Source organism: Salmo trutta, chromosome 15 (assembly GCF_901001165.1).
Source record: "Salmo trutta chromosome 15, fSalTru1.1, whole genome shotgun sequence".
Taxonomy (NCBI): domain Eukaryota; kingdom Metazoa; phylum Chordata; class Actinopteri; order Salmoniformes; family Salmonidae; genus Salmo; species Salmo trutta.
Window position 1 is genome coordinate 5,682,992 of NC_042971.1, and position 17,787 is coordinate 5,700,778.

At 42.5% G+C, this 17,787-nt stretch overlaps 1 protein-coding gene and 1 long non-coding RNA gene across 2 annotated transcripts in view; both read right to left on the reverse strand.

Annotated features, from left to right (window-relative positions):
• Positions 1–17,787, reverse strand: part of LOC115149597 (NACHT, LRR and PYD domains-containing protein 12-like) — a gene marked incomplete at both ends in the record, with an annotated part of 397,095 nt that overhangs the window by 275,184 nt on the left and 104,124 nt on the right. The window lies entirely within an intron of this gene.
• LOC115148396 (uncharacterized) lies at positions 11,392–17,154 on the reverse strand. The gene is made up of 2 exons (XR_003866656.1): positions 17,053–17,154; positions 11,392–11,529 (listed from the first exon to the last, which is right to left on the reverse strand). It is a non-coding gene; the product is annotated as an uncharacterized LOC115148396 (long non-coding RNA).

Sequence of the window (17,787 nt, forward strand, 5' to 3'; positions counted from 1 at the left end):
AGACATTATTTTAACAGTTTTGGAAACTGTAGAGTGTTTTCTATCCAAATCTACCAAGTTTACTTTGGCACGCTTTTCATCCGGAGGTGAAAATAGTGCCCCCTACCCTAGTGAGGTTAACACCCCGGCTGTCCTACAATTCAAGCTAGATGCCCTCAATCTCACACAAATTATCAAGGAACCCACCAGGTACAACCCTAAATCTGTAAACATGAGCACCCTCATAGATATTATCCTGACCAACTTGCCCTCCAAATACTTCTGCTGTTTTCAATCAGGATCTCAGCGATTACTGTCTCATTACCTGCATCCGTTATGGGTTTGCGGTCAAACGACCACCCCTCATCACTGTCAAACGCTCCCTAAAACACTTCTGCAAGCAGGCCTTTCTAATCGACCTGGCCCGGGTATCCTGGAAGGATAATGACCTCATCCCGTCAGTAGGGGATGCCTGGTTGTTCTTTAATTGTAATTTCCTCACCACCTCAAATAAGCATGCCCCTTTCAAAAAATGTAGAACTAAGAACAGATATAGCCCTTCGTTCACTCCAGACCTGACTGCCCTCGACCAGCACAAAAACATAGAATAGTCTCCGCGATATGCAACTTTCAGAGAGTCAGGAACCAATACACACAGTCAGTTAGGAAAGCAAAGGCTAGCTTTTTCAAACAGAAATTTGCATCCTGTAGCTCTAACTCCAAAAAGTTTTGGGACACTGTAAAGTCCATGGAGAATAAGAGCACCTCTTCCCAGCTGCCCACTGCACTGAGGCTAGGAAACACTGTCACCACCAATAACTCCACGATAATCGAGAATTTCAAGAAGCAATTCTCTACGGCTGGCCATGCTTTCCTCCTGGCTACCCCAACCCCGGCCAACAGCTCCCCGCAGCTACTTCCCCAAGCCTCCCCATCTTCTCCTTCACCCAAATCCAGATAGCTGATGTTCTGAAAGAGTTGCAAAACCTGGACCCGTACAAATCAGCTGGGCTAGACAATCTGGACCCTCTCTTTCTAAAATTATCCGCCGCCATTGTGGCAACCCCATTACTAGTCTGTTCAACCTCTCTTTAGTATCGTCCAAGATTCCTAAAGATTGGAACGCTTCCGCGGTCATCCCCCTCTTCAAAGGGGCTGACACTCTAGACCCAAACTATTACAGACCTATATCCATCCTGCCCTGCCGTTCTAAAGTCTTCGAAAGTCAAGTTAACAAACAGATCACTGACCATTTTGAATCCGTACCTTCTCTGCTGTGTAATCCACTTTCCTAGCTGGTCACAGGTGCACCTCAGCCACGCTCAAGGTACTAAATGATATCATAACCGCCATCGATAAAAGACAGTACTGTGCAGCTGTCTTCATCAACCTGGCCAAGGCTTTCGACTTTGTCAATCACCGTATTCTTATTGGCAGACTCAACAGCCTTCGTTTCTCAAATGACTGACTCGCCTGGTTCACCAACTACTTCTCAGACAGAGTTCAGTGTGTCAAATCGGAGGGCCAGTTGTCCGGACCTCTGGCAGTCTCTATGGAGGTTCCGCAGTGTTCAATTCTCGGACCGATTCTTTTCTCTGTTCAACGATGTTGCTCTTGCTGCGTGTGATTCCTTGATCCACCTCTACGCAGATGACACCATTCTGTATACATCTGGCCCTTTGGACACTGTTAACAATCCTCCAAACGAGCTTCAATGCCATACAACACTCCACCCGTGGCCTCCAACTGCTCTTAAACGCTAGTAAAACTAAATGTATGCTCTTCAACCGATCACTACCCACCCGTCCAGCATCGCTACTCTGGACGTTTCTGACTTAGAATATGTGGACAACAAAAAATACCTAGGTGTCTGGCTAGACTGCAAACTCTCCTTCCAGACTAATATTAAGCATCTCCAATCCAAAATTAAATCTAGAATCGGCTTCCTATTTCGCAAACAAAGCCTCTTTCACTCACGTTGCCAAACATACTCTCGTAAAACTGACTATCCTACCGATCCTTGACTTCGGCGATGTCATTTTCAAAATAGCCTCCAACACTTGACTCAGCAAACTGGATGCAGTCTATCACAGTTCCATCCGTTTTGTCACCAAAGCCCCATATACCACCCACCACTGTGACCTGTATGCTCTCATCGGCTGGCCCTCGCTACATATTCGTCGCCAAACCCACTGGCTCCAGGTCATCTATAAGTCTTTGCTAGGCCGCCTTCACTCACTGGTCACCATAGCAACACCCACCCATAGCACGCGCTCCAGGAGGTATATCTCACTGGTCATCCCCAAAGCCAATACCTACTTTGGCTGCATTTCCTTCCAGTTCTCTGCTGCCAATCACTGGAACGAATTGCAAAAATCAAGTTGGAGACTTATATCTCCCTCACTAACTTTAAGCATCAGCTATCTGAGCAGCTTACCGATCGCTGCAGCTGTACACAGCCCATCTGTAAACTTAACTTTATTGACAACACCCAAATGGATACTGTCATTAACACGGTTCTTCAATAATTACACATAATTCATAATACTGTAGCAAACATTATATTAAGCAGGACATTCAAATGAGCCTTACAATTATAATCCAAAGTAGTGTGAAATGCACTCATAACCAACCTGGAAATGGAGGTTACTCCCCTGAGTTTCCCCCATTCACATTCAGAATACATTGTGAAAAACTAAAATCTTTGCTCACCATTTTTGCTCCAGGCAGATATAGTACATCCATAACTTTCGGTTTCCTCATTAGCAGGGAGGAGTTTCTGCAATCAAATTGCCCTCGTGCCGCAATTTTAGCAAACACAGAAAGGGGCCTATATTGGAGACCAAAAGTCGTCTGGCACACTGCTTAGGATTTCAACAACATGAATATCTTATTTATAGCCTACAATCATCGATGTTACTACTAATGTGAAAAGAAGTCATTTTAAGACAATTGTCAAATAATTTTAACATTCATTACAGACGTCAATTGTTGTACAACATCATGGCTACGCTGTTGGCATCACCTTTTACAGTGGATTACCGCTGTTGTGGGCCTTTAATCATCTGTCTGACTTTGTTGTTCACACAGGAGAGATACTTACCTATCGTGGATCCTCTGGGGAGCCTCAACAACCTCGTGATGCTGAAGAGGCAGAGGAGAGTCTCTCCAGATCAGAACACCTCAATAAACACCTGCAGAGATCCACAGTGAAGAGAACTCACTGCTGCTCTGACTGTGGGAAGAGATTCACCTCCCCAGCAGGCATTAAAATTCATCAGAGAATGCACACAGGAGAGAAACCTTATATCTGTGGTCAATGTGGGAAGAGTTTTAGTCAATCTAGCTATCTGACAATGCACCAGAGAACGCACACAGGAGAGAAACCTTATAGCTGTGGTCAATGTGGGAAGAGTTTTGGTCAATCTGGCCAGCTGACTATACACCAGAGAATACATTCAGGAGAGAAACCTTATAGCTGTGATCAATGTGGGAAGAGTTTTGGTCGATCTGCACATCTGACTCAACACAAGAGAACACACACAGGAGAGAAATATTTTGGCTGTGGTTAATGTGACAAGAGATACTCTGATAATAGATGTCTGATCAAACATCAGAAAATACATGGAGTTGTTTCATGATATCAATGAATTAATGTCACAATGTAGAATGTTTTAACATTGTAGTAGGAGTATTTTAATGATGTCACAATGTAGAACCCTAAACGTTTGTCCCCTGTTCTATTGATTTCAACATGATATGGATATTAGCCTCAGGGGGAAAATCCAGGCTCTGAAATGGAAGAGTTACTATTTATGTGATTTAACAAAAAGTGACTAACAAAAAAAGAGTTGTTACACTTACCACGTTGGTGACCCACTTGAATCAAAATGCAACACTTCAAAATGTAGCTAGCTGTTTTCTACAAATTGTCCTCTAACCAGTGATGTACACATTATTCCCAGATTCCGTGTGGTTTTTGAGCTGTTAGTTTTAACAGGACGTGCAATCTCATCTCCCTCCTCTCGGCACAATTGATTTCAACACGTTATCGATGAGTTATGACAAATAAGTGTTGTGTTCCTTTGTTTAGCGACCCCTACATTTAAATGTATCTCTCCAAAATGTGGCTGACTGTCTTCTGCAGGTTGACCTCTAATCAGTGAGGTAAAATATATCTCCCATTTCCATGTGTTTTTTTTAGTTGTGTTAGTTTCAACATCACGTACAACCTGATTTCCCCCCTAATCGATATCAGTGATTTATTGCTACTTGTCAAAACAACAGTTTTTGGTGCTTGTGCAGTTTATAAGGAGCTTGTTTTAAAAAAATACAAGTAATATGATTATTGTAGCAGATTTTTGTGTATATAGCACATTTTTTGTTTAGGTTTTCAATGTATCACAAACTCTGCATATTGGTTATTGATTTAGACACGATAAAACTGTGTTTTGACATTGGGGCTATCCCACCTAGCAAAATGTAATTGAAAAGCCGTTGAAAATAAGATTATGCAACCAAATATTTAATATTTACATTTCATGTAAGATTTGGTAATGATTATTATTAATGCAACCAACTAACCATTTTTGGGTACAATTATATTGACATTGTTGCCCTGCTTTTAGAATATCAGGGTTAATTCTCATTCTCAAATGTCTGTGTTAAGGACAACTTGGTTGCTGATTGTCTCAAGGGTGGGCAGTCAAAAAGTTTTGCGTTTAGGCAGTGAGTTGCCATGGATCAGAATTTATTTTGACTGCACGTTCTTCAGTATTGGAGATGAGTTTTATTTGGACTCGTTCCAAGGGGACGAGTGTTCTAGAAGCTAGTGAGTTTTAGGAAGACGAGAGTTCTAGAAGCTAGTGAGGGAAAAAAAAAAAATATTTTTATTGTTGTCAGCCAGTAGACACCATGTTTATATTGGTGAAGGTGAAGCATTGTAGTTGATTATAATGTGAAATGTGAGTTGTTTTCTGTTGGTGGTAAGCATTCTCTTAAGTTGTTATAGTCTTTGGTTTTTCCATTTCTGTTAGTCAGTATGTGTTACACCGGCTTGTCCATCTCGTTAGTGGGAAGGTGTTTCACCTGAGCTGGTCCAGGTTCTATTTAAGAGTGTCTGGCCCAGTGCTCCAGTTGTCTTGATACATGTGGAGAGTCAACACCTTTAGTTGCTCCACCTTTTTGGTTTACTTCCTGTCTTTAAGTTTGGTGTGGGTTTTGCTTTTGTTTGCCTCTTCTTGGGCAGATTTAGTGGGTCTCATGGTGGGTGTCTTTTAGGTCCCAGTTGTTGTTACTAGTCAACTTTCAGTGGACACTGAGAGCAAAATTTCAAGATTATGTTATAATACTTTTATTGCATCAAATGGTTGTTTTATGCAACAGAATAGAGGGTTCTTATAACTATTGTGTCTGTGTTCTACTGAGGATGGGCCTCTGGGAGAAAACACTGAGAGGAGATTTACAATGTCTTTTGGGTGATAAAACCTAAAGGGACCGCATTCCAGAGCATGAGTTAATGTTTCTGTTCTATATGGTACCAGGGAGAGATGACCCCAGGGCCAGACCCTGGTCTCTACACAAAGAGTACTGTTTTTACAGCAGATACTGTCTGCTGAGAATTATAAGTATCTTTCATACAAATCTTAACCTTGTGACCCGTTCTATACATCTGTTGTTGGTCTTGTAGGTTGAAAGGGGTGTATCTTGGCTGTAAAAGACCTTTGTACTTTTGTCTCGGGGCTCTCAACGAATCATCTGGGGGTGGTTCATCTCTCAACGAATCATCTGGGGGTGATTCATCTCTCTCAATGAATCATCTGGGGGTGATTCGTCGACCAGCCATCATTATCGTAGAGCACTCAATCGATTCACTTTATATATGTGTGTTGTTTTGACCTGCTCCCGTATTAATAAGTAAATAAAGATTTAGTTTCAGAATTACTCTGACTTGTGTGATAAGTTTGTCTCCTTATTTGATATTAAAGAAATTAACCACATTTGGCGATGGGGATGTGAATCTTGACTTGGTGACCGCTCCTGATGACCTGAGTAAATGGTGCACCAGGGATCCCTCTAACTTGGGATCTCAGGGAAACCACACTTCGGGAACGGAGCAGATGGACCCACCTTTGATCTGAGAGGCAGCGAGCCGAGTGGATACCACATCTCGAACGTAGTTTAAAAATAAAGAATGAGGTGAGCGAAACAAGTGGAATTTTTAGAAACGCCTCGTAGGCTCAGAGTGTGTATTCCTGTGTGAGGGGGGGCACCTTGGAGGTGTAAACAGGGAGAAACTACAGTCTGAATCACACCCATGATGAGAGGAGGTTTACTGGAGACACAGGGAGAAACTACAGTCTGAATCACACCCATGATGAGAGGAGGTTTACTGGACACACAGGGAGAAACTACAGTCTGAATCACACCAATGATGAGAGGAGGTTTACTGGACACACAGGGAGAAACTACAGTCTGAATCACACCCATGATGAGAGGAGGTTTACTGGAGACACAGGGAGAAACTACAGTCTGAATCACACCCATGATGAGAGGAGGTTTACTGGAGACACAGGGAGAAACTACAGTCTGAATCACACCCATGATGAGAGGAGGTTTACTGGAGACACAGGGAGAAACTACAGTCTGAATCACACCCATGATGAGAGGAGGTTTACTGGAGACACAGGGAGAAACTACAGTCTGAATCACACCCATGATGAGAGGAGGTTTATTGGAGACACAGGGAGAAACTACAGTCTGAATCACACCCATGATGAGAGGAGGTTTACTGGAGACACAGGGAGAAACTACAGTCTGAATCACACCCATGATGAGAGGAGGTTTACTGGAGACACAGGGAGAAACTACAGTCTGAATCACACCCATGATGAGAGGAGGTTTACTGGAGACACATGGAGAAACTACAGTCTGAATCACACCCATGATGAGAGGAGGTTTACTGGAGACACAGGGAGAAACTACAGTCTGAATCACACCCATGATGAGAGGAGGTTTACTGGACACACAGGGAGAAACTACAGTCTGAATCACACCCATGATGAGAGGAGGTTTACTGGACACACAGGGAGAAACTACAGTCTGAATCACACCCATGATGAGAGGAGGTTTACTGGACACACAGGGAGAAACTACAGTCTGAATCACACCCATGATGAGAGGAGGTTTACTGGACACACAGGGAGAAACTACAGTCTGAATCACACCCATGATGAGAGGAGGTTTACAGGAGACACATGGAGAAACTACAGTCTGAACCACACCCATGATGAGAGGAGGTTTACTGGAGACACAGGGAGAAACTACAGTCTGAATCACACCCATGATGAGAGTAGGTTTACTGGACACACAGGGAGAAACTACAGTCTGAATCACACCAATGATGAGAGGAGGTTTACTGGACACACAGGGAGAAACTACAGTCTGAATCACACCCATGATGAGAGGAGGTTTACTGGAGACACAGGGAGAAACTACAGTCTGAATCACACCCATGATGAGAGGAGGTTTACTGGAGACACAGGGAGAAACTACAGTCTGAATCACACCCATGATGAGAGGAGGTTTACTGGAGACACAGGGAGAAACTACAGTCTGAATCACACCCATGATGAGAGGAGGTTTACTGGAGACACAGGGAGAAACTACAGTCTGAATCACACCCATGATGAGAGGAGGTTTATTGGAGACACAGGGAGAAACTACAGTCTGAATCACACCCATGATGAGAGGAGGTTTACTGGAGACACAGGGAGAAACTACAGTCTGAATCACACCCATGATGAGAGGAGGTTTACTGGAGACACAGGGAGAAACTACAGTCTGAATCACACCCATGATGAGAGGAGGTTTACTGGAGACACATGGAGAAACTACAGTCTGAATCACACCCATGATGAGAGGAGGTTTACTGGAGACACAGGGAGAAACTACAGTCTGAATCACACCCATGATGAGAGGAGGTTTACTGGACACACAGGGAGAAACTACAGTCTGAATCACACCCATGATGAGAGGAGGTTTACTGGACACACAGGGAGAAACTACAGTCTGAATCACACCCATGATGAGAGGAGGTTTACTGGACACACAGGGAGAAACTACAGTCTGAATCACACCCATGATGAGAGGAGGTTTACTGGACACACAGGGAGAAACTACAGTCTGAATCACACCCATGATGAGAGGAGGTTTACAGGAGACACATGGAGAAACTACAGTCTGAATCACACCCATGATGAGAGGAGGTTTACTGGACACAGGGAGAAACTACAGTCTGAATCACACCCATGATGAGAGGAGGTTTACTGGAGACACAGGGAGAAACTACAGTCTGAATCACACCCATGATGAGAGGAGGTTTACTGGACACAGGGAGAAACTACAGTCTGAATCACACCCATGACGAGAGGAGGTTTACTGGAGACACAGGGAGAAACTACAGTCTGAATCACACCCATGATGAGAGGAGGTTTACTGGAGACACAGGGAGAAACTACAGTCTGAATCACACCCATGATGAGAGGAGGTTTACTGGAGACACAGGGAGAAACTACAGTCTGAATCACACCCATGATGAGAGGAGGTTTACTGGAGACACAGGGAGAAACTACAGTCTGAATCACACCCATGATGAGAGGAGGTTTACTGGACACACAGGGAGAAACTACAGTCTGAATCACACCCATGATGAGAGGAGGTTTACTGGAGACACAGGGAGAAACTACAGTCTGAATCACACCCATGATGAGAGGAGGTTTACTGGACACACAGGGAGAAACTACAGTCTGAATCACACCCATGATGAGAGGAGGTTTACTGGACACACAGGGAGAAACTACAGTCTGAATCACACCCATGATGAGAGGAGGTTTACTGGAGACACAGGGAGAAACTACAGTCTGAATCACACCCATGATGAGAGGAGGTTTACTGGAGACACATGGAGAAACTACAGTCTGAATCACACCCATGATGAGAGGAGGTTTACTGGAGACACAGGGAGAAACTACAGTCTGAATCACACCCATGATGAGACTACCTTTAAGGCTTAAAGGTTTGGTTAATGTTATGGTTAAGGTTAGGGTCAGTTTCAGGTTTTGGCCAGACGGGCTGTCAATGGGATGTTGGTCAGAAAAGTCCATTTAGTCTCTCCCTTCTCAAACCTGTCCTCCCCCTAACCAGTTCATATCATGTATTCCACCACCAGCACACCTGATTCACTAATCAGAGGTTTTGCTGATTAGTTGACCAGCGGTACAAAGTGGACTGGATCTAGGTGAACTATGTGGAGGGTCTTCCAGGGACAGTACAGTACAGACTGAGAAGATAACAACAGTGTAGTTTACTCAACTCATTCACACTATCATGATTATTGTTTAGAGAGAAGATCAGCACAAGGGCATAAAGTGTAAGATATAGCAAGAGAGGACAATATGGTGCAAGGTAGCCAAAGTGGAATCAAAAGTCAAAGGCCTAATCATCAATCAAATATGAAATATAAAACCAAAATATAATCTACATATAAAGACAACATGTCATCTACATGTGTTATAGAATAGCTCCCTTCTCACATCCCAGGTCATGTTTGGACTGGAACGTGACAACTCAACGGGCTATGCGCATCTCCCCAATAGCCTACAGACAACTTTCCTGAGTGCAATGTGATTAATGTGACAGATGTGTACAGTATAATAAGCATAGTGAAGAAGGTAAATATCCCACCTCTGACACACAGCAGAGACATCGCTGCTGAGATTTCCCCTGGAGCAAGAGTCCCTCAACAATTTAAAAACACTCATTGCGTTTCAATGAATGTGCTCCCCAAACGCTTGTTGCATCGTAAACTATCCTCCCTCCCTTGGGACATTCAGCGGATGGATGATGCGTCGCTGCCATTTACTTGGATGAGAGGTTGGACGAACGCTCCTCCAGCTCACGATACGCAATGGTGGAGAACTACAGTGTGGTGATGTGTCGTTCACGAACGAACGGCTCTTTTTGAACGGATCTTTTTGTTGAACGTCGGGAACCGAAATGCATCGGTGAAAGATCCATTCATCTGGCTCTCTGATTTGCATACTGCTACTACTGCTTGTTGAGCTCAGATCAACGTTTTTCTGCAGATAAATTACAACATCATTGTCTAAAGGGGGTGAATCCTCACTGCAGAAACAATACATAGTGGGGAGAGCGGGTCAATCTGGTCCACGAGGATTTATTTCATGCTTAAAAACGAGTTCTTCAATTGTTGACGCGCATTTCAGAATCGGACTTCATGTTAGCCTACCTTTTGGCTTTTACATTGAATATTTGGCGCCCAAGAGTTGTGATTGTATGTTTGTTTGTACAGTTATGGCTGTCCTGTTATTATTTTGTGTACTCACTAAACACCCACATTTGTATTTGTGTGGGAAATGTTTGTAGGCTATGGTTGCTGTTTGTATTTCATTGAACTTTAGGTCCATACAAAGAGAAATCACACAACATAGACTACCAAATAACCTTAGGCAAAAATACACGAAATAAAAGTCAGGTGAAAATGGTTATAAATGTCTTTATCAATTATGAGTAGCTCAACAATATCGACTTTTGGACACCGATGCGCAGGAGAACCCCTAGCTGTCAATCAAGCAGGCGCGGTGAACCGATTATGACGCTCAAGCGTTTCAAATGACGCAACAATACAGCTCCAGACCAGAGAAAGTTAATGCCAAAGATATTATTCGGTTCCACACTAAAACTGCGCTTTGACACGTGTGATTTGAGGTGAGTCAAATATTTACACAAGTTTACAATACATGAACCAACCGCTAGCCTACTTAGCCTATAATTCTGTCATGGTAAGATAACACATGTGAAGGTGAACGTTAATGTATTTGAAATATTTTTTCTTTCTGACATTATAAAATACAATTATATCTTTCTTTTTTTCTGTTGCTATCAATCAGTCCATCTATATCTACTCTTCTATGTCTGTCTTGCTGACTTATCTGTCTGTCTGTCGGACTATCTGTCTGTCTGTGTACTGTCTAGCCAGCATATGCCAGAAAGGTTCTTTCACACAGGCTCATATTCACAAAGTCTCATAGAAGGAGTGCTGATCAATAATCAGTTTTGTCTTTTAAATCCAACTGAATACGTTTTGATGGACGGGGGGATCTGATCCTAGATCAGCACTCCTACCCTGAAACACTTTGTGAACACAATCCAGGTGTACTGTGATTATGAAGTTGTGATGAGGTATTATTATATTAGTTGTGCTGATGCATGATGGGTTGTAGGCTAGAGCTTGAGTACTGTAGTGTGTAGACTATTTCTGAATTCACTGACCTGGTGAGTAAATGTTGTGTACAATGGCCCCATCTAGTGACAGAAACATAGAAACACACATTGTTGCTGAACGAAGGCATCTCTTTATTTTCCAGAAATAAAACTTGTAGACCTTTACTACAGTCTCTGAGGAGATGGACACCTCTTCTTCTTCTGGACGATCTCCGTCTCCTACTGGGACTGTCTTCTTACCCCCTCCTATCATGTGGAACAGTCTGTAAGTCATTCATCACATAACCTAGCTCTGGTCCAGGGCATTATGTGCGGCTTGCTGAAGGAAGGCTCAGTGTCTGCAAGCTGTACGTAACGCCCTGGACCAGAGCTACACATTACCCACCTCTGGCCATCATGGACAGTCAACTCATTACATTCACGTACTGTAAGTCACAGTTGTGTGAGTTGTGTTATTAAAGACAGTTTAATTGCGCAGAGGTTTAATTATTATTTTAACGCTGTAATAAATTGTCTGAGTTCACTTCCTAAATAATGTGTGGACATTCCTTTGCTCCCAGCTACAAGCAGGCAGAGATGGAGGTTCAGTTCCTGAGAGAAGAGAAGAAGACCTGTACAAAGAAGGAAGCCCACATGCTTGAGTTGAGAGGGAAGGATCGAACAATCCGAAATCAGAAGAAGGAGATGGACAGACTTCAAGTCTGCCTCTGGGAGGAGGAAAAGAAGAAGAGCAATGATGGAACGGAGAAGGACAAGATCATTGAACATCTACAGTCTGAGACAGACCATCTCAGATCCCTTTTAAAAGAGGAAAGGAGGAAAAGAAGAGTAGAAAGGGGTCTAATGAATGAGTGGAAGGCTGAGATCCTGAGACTGAGGGAGTCAGAGAGCCAGAGAGAAGCAGAGAGACAGAGGGAGGCAGAGAGCCAGAGTGAAGCAGAGAGACAGAGGGAGGCAGAGAGACAGAGAGAAGCAGAGAGACAGAGAGAAGCAGAGAGACAGAGGGAGACAGAGAGAGTCACAGAAGCGATGGAGAACCAGAGAAAAATGCAGGAGATCAAGAGAGTCAAACATCTGCTGGAGCTACTGATGGTGGATCTACAACTGGCCGACGTAAGACATGTCATTGTTATTATTAAAAGGCAGTGTATATTCACCCAGCTGAAAATGAATGACGGTGGACAGCGGTACACTAACCCAATGTTAACTTTTATGCCTTTCCTTAACGTTAACCCTTACCTTGACCTCACTGAAACTATACCTAACCTTTACCTTAACCCAACCCTAGGTCCTGAACCTAACCTTCATTTATCTCAACCCCTATGCCTTTTTTTCTGCCGGTTGAATATCCACTTCCTTATTAACATCATTACTGTTGTTGTTGTTGATAACTGTATGTGTGCAGGTTGTAAATAATTGCATTAGTGAAACATCATTTGTAGGAGTAATTTCTACAAGCATAAACATCAGAGGCAACATTGTTATAACATCACACAAATTGCAACAGGAATTTCTCAAACCCCTAACTGAATGGGCAAACTAGTTGTGTGTTTGTATTTGTCCATAAAATGTCTCATAATTCTTTCAAACATGTCAATACATTAATTGACAATGAATTGTCCAGATGAATTGATCAAAATAACCCTGCTATTGATGTTGTCCAGTGTTTGATTCAATTACCTAGGTCTAGGTTGTATTTCTATGTATCATTCTCTGCAAATCCTTTGAAAGTATGTCTTGGTCATAGATTATCACTAATTTCACCTTTTAAAATGAAGCAAGAGATAGAGAGATTGAGGCTATGGCAGAAAGTCATGGAGGATCAGCGACCAAGACTGGCCTGGAACAACAAACCTATTGAGACAGAAAGAGAGAGGGAAAGAGAGAGGGAAAGAGAGAGGGAAAGAGAGAGAGAAAGGGAGATGGAAAGGGAGAGAAAACCAGAATTGGAAAGACAAGAAATGAAGAAGAAAGTGAAACAGGCAGAAGAAACGATAAAAGCGTTAGAACGAGAGATTGATAGATTGAAAGAGATTGAAAAGAAGATAATATTTGAAAGAGAAAGAGACATGCGTATTGCAGAGAACGAGAAAGTCAAACTGGTTAACAGAAAGGTAAAAGAGTTAGAGAGAGAGGTTGAGAGACTGAAAGAAGATATGACAACAAAATAGATTCAATACAAAATCAAATTTGAAAGAGCGAAAGAAGCATATAGAAGACAGAATGAGAGAGTGAAACAGGTTAACCAAAATGTACTAGTGCTAGACAGAGAGGTTGCGAGAATGAAAGAAGAGATTAGATTGAAAGACGAGACTGAACCAGAGAGAACAATTGATAGAGACAGAGAGAGAGAAAATGATTGGAGACGAAGTGAAGAGGAGATGAAAAATAGAGTGGAGAGAGAGATGGAGATGGAGACAGCCCTCATCAATGACAAGAAGACGTCTGAATTGGAGGAAGTCTTCAAGAAAATCAAGGAACAGCTGATAGAATTAGAAAATATGGAAACAGACAAAAATCTATGGAAACAGAACCAAATGGACATGGAGGAGAAGATGGAGGGTGAGAACAACAAACAGAAAGATGTAGAAAGAAAGAGAATGGAGAAAGTACCAAAACAGAGACAACGAGTAGATGAGAAGAAGAAGGAGATGGAGAGCGAAGAAGAAGAAGAAAGATGTAAACAGAAGCAAATAGAGATGGAAGAGGAAGAAAGAGAGAGGGAGAAAGAGAGAGAGAGAGATCAAAAGAAAGAGAATGGAGAAGATACAAAAAAATATGGAAAGAGAGCAAGAGAGACAGCGAGAGATTGAAAGAGAGCATGAAGAAGAAAGATTTAAACAGAAGAAAATAGAGATGGAAGAGGAAGTACGAGAAGAAGAGAGAGAGAGAGATTGAAAGAGAGAATGAAGAGGAACTATTTAAACAGAAGCAAATAGAGATGGAAGAGGAAGAACGAGAAGAAGAGAGACAGAGAGAGATTGAAAGAGTGAATGAAGAAGAAAGATGTAAACAGAAGCAAATAGAGATGGAAGAGGAAGAAAGAGAGAGGGAGAAAGTGAGACAGAGAGAGATCAAAAGAAAGAGAATGGAGAAGACACAAAAAAGAATGGAAAGAGAGCAAGAGAGACAGAGAGAGATTGAAAGAGAGCATGAAGAAGAAAGATGTAAACGGAAGCAAATAGAGATGGAAGAGGAAGAAAGAGAAGAGAGAAAGAAAGAAATCGATGAGAAAGAGAGACAGAGAGAGATGGGAGAGAAAGAGAGACGACAACAACAAGAGGAGAAAAATAGAAAGTTTGAGAGAGATCAAGAAGAAGATATGGAAACAGAAGCAAATAGAGATGGAAGAGGAAGAAAGAGAGAGGGAGAAAGAGAGACAGAGAGAGATCAAAAGAAAGAGAATGGAGAAGAGACAAAAAAATATGGAAAGAGAGCAAGAGAGACAGAGAGAGATTGAAAGAGAGCATGAAGAAGAAAGATGTAAACAGAAGCAAATAGAGATGGAAGAGGAAGAAAGAGAGAGGGAGAAAGAGAGACAGAGAGAGATCAAAAGAAAGAGAATGGAGAAGAGACAAAAAAATATGGAAAGAGAGCAAGAGAGACAGAGAGAGATTGAAAGAGAGCATGAAGAAGAAAGATGTAAACAGAAGCAAATAGAGATGGAAGAGGAAGAAAGAGAGAGGGAGAAAAAGAGACAGAGAGAGATCAAAAGAAAGAGAATGGAGAAGATACAAAAAAATATGGAAAGAGAGCAAGTGAGACAGAGAGAGATTGAAAGAGAGAATGAAGAAGAAAGATGTAAACAGAAGCAAATAGAGATGGAAGAGGAAGAAAGTGAAGAGAGACAGAGAGAGAATGAAAGAGAGAATGAAGAAGAAATATGTAAACAAAAGCAAATAGAGATGGAAGAGGAAGAAAGAGAAGAAGAGAGACAGAGAGAGATGGGAGAGAAAGAGAGACGACAACAACAAGAGGAGAAAAAGAGAAAGTTTGAGAGAAATCAAGAAGAAGAAGATATATGGAAACAGAAGCAAATTGACATGGAGAAGGAGGGAAGAGAGAGGAAGAAGATACAGAAAAAGAGAAGAGATACACAGACGACAACAACAAGAGGAGAGACAAAAACAAATGGAGAAAGAGAAAGAAAGGGAGAAAGACAATGAGAATCAGGGAGAGATAGAATTAAAAGATCAGCAACAGAAAAAGATGGAGAAAGAAAATATGATTATGAGAGAGAGGGAGGAAGCAGGAAGAAGAAATGAGGGGCAGAATGAACTGGAGATAGAACAAGAGAGAGAGATGGAAGAAAAGCAGGAAGTGATTATTAAGAAAGCAGAGGAAGAGTACATGGAAAGAGAAGAGAGAGGAAAGGAAGTAAGCATGAAGAAAGATGTAGTAGTTAATGTTAAAGCTAAAGCACGGGAAGTCTTCAATAGACGTAAAGAGATGAGGTTAGAAGTGTTGAAGGGGGAACGAGAACACATAGAAAGAGGACAACAAATCAGGAGGGAGAAGGAGGAAAGACGGCTGGAGATGGAAAGAAAACAGGAGAGGGCAAGACAACAAGAGGAGCAGGATAAAAAACGAGAGATTGGAATTGCCAGACAGAAAGAAATGTTCAGACTAAGAGAGGAGGAGAGGCAGAGAGAGGAAAAGAGAGAGGAGGAGAGAAAGAGAGCTATTGAAGGCCATTTAGCTTTAATCAGAGAGAGAGAGAACACCATAAAGGCAAACAAAAGAGAGGAGATGTCAGAAGAGGAAAGAAGAGAGATCCCTGGGAATTACAAGATGGGTGAGATAGAGAACAGTGAAGAGGAGGAGGAGAAGGAAGATGACAAGGAGGACATTCTCCCACCTGATAAAAGTATCCGAAGGAGAGCTGTGGACTGGGTGAATAAGAAGTGGGAGAAGAGGAACCTCAAAAAGATCGGGAGAACGTATCAGAGAGAGGCTGAGGAGGGCTATAAGATCGTCCACCTAGGTAAGACCTGTTTTACCTCTGCTTATGACATCATCCTCTTTTGTCTCCTCTACACACATAAGTTCCAAGCCAGTCATCATGTTGCATCATTGTTTCAATATAAAACTACTGTCCAAAGAATATGTTAGCTGACATGGCTAATTGAGTGACTGACTGACATAACAAGAAAAATACTGCTGATGTAACAACCACGTTTTTAAATGATACCTTATGTCATCTACTAGTCTAACTCTCAAGACTAAGTAGAGACCCAGAAAGAGTTCCTAAAAAACACACACTAAAAAGGCTTTTGGGGGGGTCGGGGTGCCCCTAGTTGCCATGGAGCCCTAAGCTATCACATAGGCCCTGGCACTTTACAAGGAATAGGTGCCATTTGGGACTCATGTTCAACTTAGGGTCAGGTCAATTCGGGATGGGAATTATTGCACTTTATTGACAAATTCCATGCCTTGCTCAATTGAAAAGATTAAAGAATCATTGAGCTCCAACTGTGTTTTCTATTCTTAATTCCCTGTGTCCATTACATTTAAGTTGAAACCAGATCCACTAAGTTGAATGTGAACTCTACTTCTTCTTCCCTCCCAGCCTTCCCTGGACACCCAAGGGTAATATCCACCATGACCCGGGCAGAGAGAGAGAGGGAGAAGAGGAAGGAGCTGCTGAAGGATGAGGAGAGAAGGAAGAAGTTGGAGGATTTCAATAAGCAGTGGAGAGAGCAGTCCCTGCTTAAAAAAAGGACTCATCAGAATCTGAAGGAGGAGAGGGAGAGGATGATGGAAAAGTACCTGGAGCAGATGAATCTGGAGGCTGATGCTCAAATCAACACCCGGTGTCTAACCACCCAACACAGCCACGATTCCAACCACGGTCAGGCATTGCCGGGATGGGCCACAGATCTGGAGATGGCCAGCAGGAGGGGCCAAGGAGGCAACAGGCATGGGCAGAGAACCAGGAGGGGAGTTCGGAGAACCAGCAGGAGTGGCCAGAGAACCAACAGGGGGTGCCAGAGAGCCAGCAGCTACAAGCTCCAGAAGAGGCTGAAACTTCAGAGCCAACCTTCAAGAACAAGAAAAGGCCAGGCATCTGGAAGAGAATTAAGATGAGGTAAATAATGTTTAAACATGTATTCATGTTACACTGTTTATATATATGTTGTCACTTTAAAAGTGACATTATCCAAATGTGAGGGTTTAGTGTACATGCAACACACATGTAAATATATAGATACTTACCTGTCTCTGTGATGTCTTACAGCATTCCTGACGTGCTGTCTGCCTAGAGCTGGAACTCCATGAAGCCACAGTTCCACTGAGGTTACGTTGGTAATTAAAAGTGTCGCCCAATAATTCCTCCTCCTCTTTAAGTCATCAAGCCACATTTCCTCCACAAAACATTATATTCTCCTCAAGTCAGAAAGTATCCTCTTTATCAAGGCAACAAACCATCTAAGGTCAGTGACTCTCCTCCCCAGAGCAGAGATTCTCATCTTTATCCAAGTTGAATTCATCTCTGCTCACCAC